The sequence below is a fragment of the Paramormyrops kingsleyae genome, chromosome 18, assembly GCF_048594095.1.
Source record: "Paramormyrops kingsleyae isolate MSU_618 chromosome 18, PKINGS_0.4, whole genome shotgun sequence".
Classification (NCBI taxonomy): domain Eukaryota; kingdom Metazoa; phylum Chordata; class Actinopteri; order Osteoglossiformes; family Mormyridae; genus Paramormyrops; species Paramormyrops kingsleyae.
In genome coordinates this window covers 4,724,308-4,734,344 of record NC_132814.1, presented here as the reverse complement: position 1 = coordinate 4,734,344, position 10,037 = coordinate 4,724,308, and positions in this window count along the sequence as shown.

The following is a 10,037-nucleotide window of genomic DNA, read 5'->3' as shown; positions in this document are numbered from 1 at the left end:
TTATTGCTTTTTAAAACGACCTTCAACTAAATTCCACTCCATTCGTGGAAAAGCCGAAAAAATTAGCTTTAGGCCTACTTATAAATAAAGCGTAGTGTATTAATACTCTCAAATGTTAAAATATTTTAATGTCTGTTAAATGGTCGGTCTCGGATGGTTGTAAATCTAGCCCACGCTGCAGGTGCGCGATCACCGACCGGGAATAAGCTAAGTGCCCGTCGCCCCTCCCTTGCAGAATCTGTTGGTTCTTCGAGTCATAAATGACGGCGCTGAGGGCGCAGGACCTCAGGAACTGCGCGCTGTTTAGTACCGCGATAAGGCCACTGTGTTCTGGGACGTAGGATCGCTTACCGACTCTTTTTCCTCCTCGTCCTCCTCCCCCTCATTCTTCGTCTCCGTAAAATTATTATTATTATTATTATTATTATTATTATTATTATTATTATCAGGAGTGTATGCCTAGTTAGAAATTAATGGATGGGGGGCTGAATCTTTACGGGGGGGCTGAAGGCAAACTACTCATGACTTAAGCCAATAAATGCGCTTCTATTTGCAGAGCTAAAACACATTTTAGGGGGGATAAAATCCCCCTAAAATAGGCCTACCGGCGTCTGTAATTATTATTATTATTATTATTATTATTAAGAATACTGGTTATATTGTTAGACATTTGTTTAGATTTGTCATTTTATCAAAACGCCTGCCATGTCAGCATGCCTGTACAAAAGCCGCGTCATCTGTGCCGTTTCGGGCACAATGCGATCTTTCTCATGGCCCGCTGATGTCCGGCGCACTTTCACGCGGTAAAACACAACGCCGTAAGTTTGGTTTCTACGTTGTTAGGGACCTAATCAGCCCCGAACCACCCACCCCCTAAACACGCAGCGTACTCCCAAAATATTGGTAGGGTCGTGTCCCCAAATCGACGCCCTTGGTTTAAAAAGCGCCCAACTTTAAATATATATACGCTGATACTTATTCATTTGGCGGACTCCTCTTATTCCTGAACGACCTGCGTGGCCGTTCAAACACACACACACACACACACACTAAGGTCAGTGAACAATCAAAACAGAAGTACGGAATGCCAGATATAAGTTTCAGTAAGCAGGGCTACCTGCCTAAATCAAGGACAACAACACCGTCGCGACACATGCTTGGCATTCATAACGACGTTTATATCGAACAATATAAATAATGCCCCTGAGAAAGATTTTCGTAAAATTCATAGTCTGTATTTCAGTTCCGCTTCATTGCTTGAATTTTTAGTTGGATCTGAAAAAATGGTGCGTTGCTTCACGAACTTTATGCATAAAAATAAATGTTAAGTCGTCAATTATAACTCAGATTTATATATCACGCAAAGAATAGTCAAAGCGTAATCCCGTAAGCAGTGTAACTTCACAAAGGACACGTTTCTGTGTAATTTGCGTACCCTGCTATACATTTTAATAAACGCTGCACGTGACTGTACTGGGAACGGTACGGACAGTTTCAGGAGCCGATACAGCCGTCCAGTGCATGCAGTGTCAGATTGGTTATTAGTCAGAAGTCCGACAGATAATGCGAGGCTGTATTAAGTACTATGACAGCTGAACACGCGAGTAAAGTTGATCGCCGAATCCTCTCAAAATATCAGGCAAGTATTCCCCAAAAACCACACCACATCCCAGTTATAGCTAAGGGCAGAAGTTTTAAATAACAAAGTCAGTATGTCAGTTGAAATACAGGTTCAATATTATTTTTGTGTCATTCCACTGGTGAAAAAAGCATTTAAATTGATAAAATACATTGTAATAGGCTTGATACTTGGGGTATTAAGGACTTCAGCACAGGGGAAGGAGGGGTCAGTGCCTGTAAACATATAGGGCGACATAGGCGGCCCCCTAAGGCGCCACCTTCTGAGGTTAAGCGGAGGGGGGCTACTTTTGTATTAACCCATAAAAGCGGGCAACTGCTAATCTGGCATTTCTGCCCAATGGCAGCAAGGACATAAGAAAAAGGCTGGCCGTTCACTGTCTTCTGTCTGAAGCCTCCCTTTCAGTACACACTTATCCTATGCAGGGTGGAAGGGGTCCGGAGCCTTTCCCGAAAGATATGGGCACAAGGCAGGGAATGACGGGGCGTCAACCCATTACAGGCCACACCCACCAGTCACTCACATATGCACACCTACGGGCGATTTGGAAACTCCGATTCACCTCAGCGTGTTTTTTGACTGCGGGGAGAACCCGGAGTACCTGGAGGAAAGGCCCCAGCGACACGGGGGGAAAATGCAAACTCCACACACATGGAGCCCGGATCACTAGAGATGTGAGGCAAGAGCCGTGAACACTCACCACAAAGTCGCCACAGATGGCAGTTCGATGTGAATTTTTAAAGTACTTTGAAAACACTTGTTGTGACAAAATTACTATAGGTTGTTGCGTTCATATATATAGCGGTATAATTTGTTTTTAAAGCGTCAGATGTGGGATTTGTTTTGAAGGTAGCCATAGCTATGCAGAGCATGTCAATCGCCACGGAAACTAATGAGGCGAGGAGGCTGATTGGGCAGTGCAGACCTCTTTATGGTTTCGGCTTGGTTGCCAGTCTCGTGGCCCCAAGCCTTGAACTAATTTGCAACACTGCCCCCCCCCCCCCACCTTAGTAGAAAGAGAATTACCTGATAATGTCATAGATCATGTTGTTGTATAATTATATTCAGTTCACATATTCACAAGTTTCCCATTCTTATTTTCATTATCAGATTGTGAACCTGGGAGGGCCAAGTCATGTGACCTGTAGCATAGACGGCAGGTATGTATCCCAGTTCCCATGATCCTTTGCAGAGCTGAACATGTGTAACCCTGGGAGCTTTGACAAGCGAGAAAAGATAAGGAATCACAACAGCAGTGGATGAGAAGTATAGCTGACATCTCACTACTGATCCTTTATGTAAACCTGCACTGGTTGTCCTATGAATTTGTCATTTTTGTTAATGTATTTAATATAATAGCTAATATATTTTGTATTTAGTTACAGGTGAAGATCCCCAGAAAATTCTCCCGCCCCAACGTCTTAAGGCATCTTGATGTAGAAGTGGGGGTAAAGTTTTAGTGCATCGGTGGAGCTGTAGAGGTTACAAGAACGATGGAGGGGGGTGTGATGAGCAATGAGTCAGCACATCCTTACGCCGCCCCCCCGGCTCCAAGAAGCCAGTGATCCAGTGACAGGTGCCAGTTTTCCGTTCCAGTCAATAATCTGGACCTTGCTTTCTTACCTCTTGCTTTCTTGCCTGTAACGTTCATCGCTTTCATCACTCTGTTTACCGAGTGGCTGATGAGCCTTCAAGTTGTTGTTGGACACCCCCTCCCCAGCTCAGCCTGCCGTCCACCCCCCGCTCTCACCAAACTTATCCCAGCATGTTCGCCCTTTATCTGTCAGAATAACCTGATGCTCTCACCGCCTGAATGACTCCAGAGTTTGCACTGGTGGCTCATTGGGTTGCGTTGTTACCTCATGTGCCCATTTATGGGCGTTTAATTCCCCGCTTCATCTCTGTGGAGTTTGCATGCTTTCTCTAGGTTTGTGTGTATTTCTACCTGTGGCCCAAATGTATGTGGTGCCTCAAAATTGTAAATGTTTGTCTAAGCATCTCATCTAAAGCACTGTTTTCCAATCCAGTTCTAGGGGACCCTGAGCCAGTCCGCATTTTTGCTCCCTCCAAGCTCCCAAGCAAAAAAATGGACTGTCTGTGGGTCCCCGAGGGCCAGATTGGGAAACACTGATCTAAAGTATGCAATGTACTTTACGCTCGCTGTTCTTAATCAATGATGGGTAAACCTACAATTAGAGAACCATTCATGTGAAAAAATAACCATGCAGGTTTCCTCAGGAAACTTTGTTTTCTTTCCGTGTCTCTAAATTTCCCGTTCTGTATGAGTGGGGCTGGATTGAGATTAAAAAATGGCTTTTAGGGTCCCCCACTGTAAATTTTACAGAAGGGTGTGTGTGGGGGGGGCGGCACAATGGAATTTGCCAACTTGGGGGCGGGGGTCTCCCAAATTTTGCTGGCCCACAAACCCATCGGCCCACGGAGAAAACTCACGGTGTACTAGATGGCCAGTGCAGCCCTGTGTGAGTGTGTGTGTGAGTGTGTGTGTGAGTGTGTGTGTGAGTGTGTGTGTATGACCTGAGATGGGCTGGCATCCCATGCAGGGTGGACCTCATCCTTGTGGCTTGTGCTCCATGAGGTTTCAGGTTCTCCTACAGCTCTGGCCAGGATAAACAGTTAAAACAGTGTTTCCCAGACTTTTTAAAGTATTTTGCATGAAAAATAAAGCTTGATATCTTCATTCTTATTTGGATGTGCATGGCATTATTCATATAAGGTTCCACACCAGGTGACTGACCAGGAGGCTAGCAGGAAGTATTTACAGAGGTAAGTCCCCAGTCAGCAGCCCCCAGGGAGAGTGATAAGATGAATGAATTTCCAACAAAGTCCCTGGTCCTGTTTGCTCAGGAGTGCCATGTGAGAGCCAGAGACCCCTTCTCTCCTTCCTCATTCCAGTCAAGGAATCTTTGGATCCAGTGTGCATTTCAATAAGGTATTTTAGTGGATTTATTCCAGAAAGCTGATGTGTAAGAACTCAAGGATTCGAAATGCTGGATTATAACATATATTGATGACGATCAATAAATGACAAAAAAAGCTAATAGTTAATAACATAAAATATACATACAATACATACAATTTACATGCAATACATACAATATACCTATGATAGACCATGACATACAACTAGGACATGGTGCTGAGGTTTGAAGTGGAAATGATTAATAAGCAACAGAAGTGACTGGGTGAAAGAATTATTACTTACTGTACAGATTTATATGCTGTACATCCATAATTACTTTTAAGTATAAAATGTAACAGTAGGGTCAGCATGTGATGTACATGTTTCTATGCTTTTGTTTCCAGTGAAACATCCCTTAAAACTGCCCACTGGGTGCTGTACCTGTATGTGCTTTATGTAACCCAGTCATTTGTCGCTGATTCATTCATCACATCCATCTCCGCTTCAGAGCACCGGACCCTGTATTATCCTGCTTGTATCGCATGATCATTACCGTTCTTCACATCAGTACCAAAGCTGTCCCTCACAGTACCACTAACAGTGTGATGAACCTCTATTAAAAAAAATTAATTATCACCTATACAGCCACAGAAAAAATTGAGACCACAGCACAATATTTTGTTTCACTCATTTCTCAATTTATGGGTGTGCATCTGTGAATAACCCAGTATTTAGAAATGGAAATTATTTTAAATATATAGAGTGGTCTCTTAATTTTTTCCATGGTTGTATATTGACCTTCTGTTTAATGACAACCTTCCTCCTTCAAGGCTCTGCACAGAACCTTTGTTTTTTAAATGGAGAACAACAAAGTTATTTTCCATTGTTGATTTGCTGGAAATCAGGGAAACCCCAACAGTCACTAAGCATTTTAGTCAACGGATGTGTTTACGAAGCGCCGTACTTAAATGTTGGCAGTAATCAAGCCAAATCCGGGAAGAACCAATGAGCCTTTAAGCTTGCAAACTAAATGGGTGTGTTCTCATCTGTCTTTTGGCTAAGGTAGGTGTGTGTAAACTATACTCGCAGTCACTCTGAATTGAGTTCTCAGTTCTTTGGTTTTCTCAACAATGATTCACTTTAATTTTTTGTTCCTCTTCTCATTTTAGAAATCAAAACTAATTTTTAGTGGGACAAATTCAAAGCACGATGGACAGTGAGAATACTGTGTGAAAATCAAGTGTTCCTCAAATATAGCATCTATGCACTGGTATTTCTCCGCAAACAAAAACTTGACTCACTGTGTCACAGAGTAAAAAAAAAAACAATATCCCTGGCATTTTTTGGAATTTCTTAAGAAATCGGTGCATTATGATCGCTGGAGGCCATGGCCATTTACCCCTACATCAGGCATTCCTGGGGCTGACCTCAGCACAGAGCGAGGGACCCCACGCTGGCCTCCTGCGTCAACCTGCCTCCACACCTCAGTGTAAGGTAACGCATTATGACTGTGGACACAGGACTTAGGAACAACTGAAAAACTGTGTGTGGCCTCGAGCGAAGAATGGAAAAAATAAATCAATGCTGAACAAACATGCACACAGACAAACGGACACACACAGATACGCAGACACCAAGAAGTCGCGGAAACGATAAAGGGAGATGTTGAGGTTAAGGTGTGGCCGCCATTGCGACTAAACCATATTCTTATTAAGGGTGAGTAGCCATGTACAGCAGGTTTTCCTCAGGCTACCTGTGTGGACCTGGCCTGACCTTTCACATACCTGTGAGAGTATAATTTTCCATTAGGGAATTGTGTAGTTTGGCCGAAAGACTCAGCCCTAGTACACTGAAATGTTGGAATGCCAAGTCTTCATTACCCGTAGCTGCCACTTCTGATCTTGGAGATTAATAAACCCAGTCATTTACCCAACTCAACATTTCTGACATTTCTTGCATGTGGTAAATGACAGTTAAAGATTGCGTGCACTGGGATTTTCCAGTTATTGTTTTGCAGTGTATTCTGGGATAGACACCAATGCAGCTGTACATGACTTACTATAAATAGGGAAAAGGTCATTGTACACACACGTGTGATGTCCAGGACAAGGTCAAAGTGACCCAAATTTAAGGCAGGAATGAGGCAAGTAATTAAACAGCTGGGACTTTCTCGTCAGGACAACTTGTGATGTAATTCTCAAACCACCTATGAAACTGGGCCTGAGTGCTTGGATACAGCTTCTGAGTAGCTGCGGTAGTTATTCACCTCATTATCTATGCCGTCTAGCTTCAGTAATAAACGCTAAACTAAAATAAATCAAATAAAACAAACATGCAAGCGTACAGGTACATTGGAAGGCTTCTCTTTGCTGAGCCCATCTTGCGCCCCATAGCTTGGGGGTCACAGTGCAGTATTAGCCAAAGTGATGACAGGCCCAGAGACTTCACCCACTAAAACTAACCTGCATCACAACTTTATAGCCTTATACTGCAATTTCACAAACATTGTGATGATTATACTGGTCCCACACAACACATGAAACACAAGCAGTACTCAAGTGAGCTTCCTGTCTTAGGAATCTGCCGTCGTTACATATCCATTTAGCTTAGCTTTCAAACTAGCAAATGGTTTACTTATTTGTATTTATAATATATCATTTATTGTGTTTTATTCTTTGTATTTTACTATAATTGTCCAAAGAGTGAATATTTAGGTATTAAATTCATTGCAAAGTGTTTACCTTGGGTACTCCTTGTACGTAATAAATAAACTTAAAACTTAGAGCAGCTGTGCTATTTAGCCCCTCCAGGCTACCTTCGATATTTTCCTCATGGAAGTTTGATACAGTGTACAAAGCTCATTAACGTAGATATTACCTCCCAGAGCAACTGTTCCTTAGTGTTTCACACTCGTTTTGGGACAGTCACAGATGAACTTCCTCCTTGGGAGCTGTGCTTCTCGAAATATCTAATTGGAGACATGAGCTTCACCCCCTGACTGAGGGACAGGGCTGTTTCACACCCACGTATTTGTTTGTTTGTTTTGTGCATATGAATGAGACTAGTTGGTCTATGAAATTGACTGTGTGATGTCATCCCCAGGTCGTGTTGACCTCACAGTTCTTTTGGACCTCAGACCTGCAGGCTTGGTCATCGGACTGGTTCTGAGGCTGAAGCTGGTGCCGACTTAGATACTCGGCTACTTCTGTCCAACATGGGGGCAGTTCAAGGGTTTGTGGCGGTTATTGCTGAATGGCACGGGGGCATATTTTTCATCCTATGGGACTTAGCGAAGTCTGTCTGCCCATCCATTCATCCATCCATCCATCCATCCATCCATCTTCCATACCTGTTTGTCCTACACAGGGTCACAGGGGTCCAGAATGTATCTTGGAAACTATGTGCACAAGGTAGGTGATAACCCAGGATGGAGTGCCAAGCCATGGCAGGGCACATATCTCATTCGCACACATATTCACACCTACGGATCATTTGGTAACTCCAATTCACCTCAGCATGTTTTTGGACTGTGGGGAGAAACTGAAGTACCCTGAGGAAACCCCATGACGACACAGAGAGAAACACTCAAATTCTACACATGTGGAGCCATGGCGGAGACTCGAACCACTGAGCCACTGTGGCACCCCTAGTTGGGGAAGTGAACTGCAAAATGCAGGAATGAGCTTCCTAGGTAACATCCCATCCTTACAACATGCACAAGTCAATAGAGGAGGACGGGGGGTGTGTTGTGTGGGAGTGGGGGGGTGCGGTTGCTCTTCCAGAACCAACTCTGAAACAGGTGCCCTTCTGCGCCCCCCCCAACCATGAATACCTAAACTCTACCCTCCCACCTCCTGGCCCTGTTTCCTGCAGCACTGAACCGTGGGTAGCTCCCCCCCTGCCGTGACCAATGAGAAGCCTGGATATGTGAACATGTGACCACGCCCCACCCTGTGTCCTTAGTCCCTCTGCATGATTAGGGATTCAGAGGCCATTTCTTGCATGGCTGGGCATGAAGGAGCCTCATTATGCATAGACATGCACAGGCAAAGCATGTCGGTACCGAATGAAAAAACCATTACACAACAGGAATCTGCTGTTCCTGTGAAGTTGCTATCTCTGCACATGGCACAAAGTCTGGAGCGGCGTGAGGGAGCCAGTGATCCACAGGCACCAGACAAGGTTCTATCATCCACACTCCAAGCATAACCTACCTAAAAATGAACGATACCTGCCATCCTCCTGCAGCCCGAGTACCTCAGCGGGCAAAGTCTCTGATCAGAGGGTCGCTGGTTCACACCTTGGCTTCAGCAGAACAGTCATATATTCATGGGCCCTTGAGCAAGGCCCTTAGCCCGCAGCTCCCGGGCTGCGACTGACCCAGTGCTGTAACCCCTAAGCTATGGAGAGCAAGATGGGGTTAGGGAAAAGAAGAATTCCAATGTACTTGTGCAAACAAAGGATTTTTCATAGATTTTTATTATTTATCATTTAAACCCTGCATTCCGCATGGCTGAGACACAAACTGAGCAGAGATCAGGAGTCCTCACTGACTGGGGCCACAACTGTGACCTTCTGCTGCAAGAATTATTTTGCCAGCAAGGCCCATAAACACCTACTCACCTGTATCCTCACTGCGGGACATTCCAAAATATTTAGTTTTTTCCTGGAAGGGGTTAACGGATACCAGGGTCATACAGGGATCGCATTCTCAGTACTGTCTCCTGGAACTCCTCACAATAATGTTTCACAAACATACGATCACTGATCCTGACAGAATATGAAGTCTCTTTTTCAAAAGGAAAGCTACACCTCTTTAATGCCAATGTTTTCCATTTTCCAATCAGGAGAATGACACCTGTGCCAGATAAAATGGACTGGATCAGGCAGAGGCTAATCTTTAATGCAAAGTGTTTAGCTTTTTGGACGGGGCAGGGGCAGTGAACCCATAATGAAGCTATAAGAAGGAATAGATCCACAGATGGACGAAAGATTGTAATTACCTCACACAAGTTCAATCATACTAAGTCAGACTTAATACTAGGTTCATAAAGGGTGGAAAAAAACTCCAAACCGTTGTATCCTTGAGATGTGTTGCCATGTTGCTGCGTTTGGAGGGATTCATCTGGCCCACCTAATGTGAAATCTGAAGTTATTTATTGTCACACAAGTTAAAGATGAGACACCCCCTCAGCCGTGACATGTCTCATCCCACGTGTCCCCTCCACAAGTTTACCTGCTCCTTCGGTTCAAATCAGGACACTGGAAATGGTGCCAGACCAAAGCCTGTAATGCACTGGACTGGACCAGACCGGATCAGACCGGACTGAATGGCCTAAGCAAAGGTTCGTACCAGAATCATCTGGTCTAGACCGGATGATGGTTCCTCTTCAGACCGAAGATCCCCAGATCACCGTGTCTTGTTTTAAAAATGGATTCATACCACCGACGTGCCAAAAATATTATGAGCATATTATG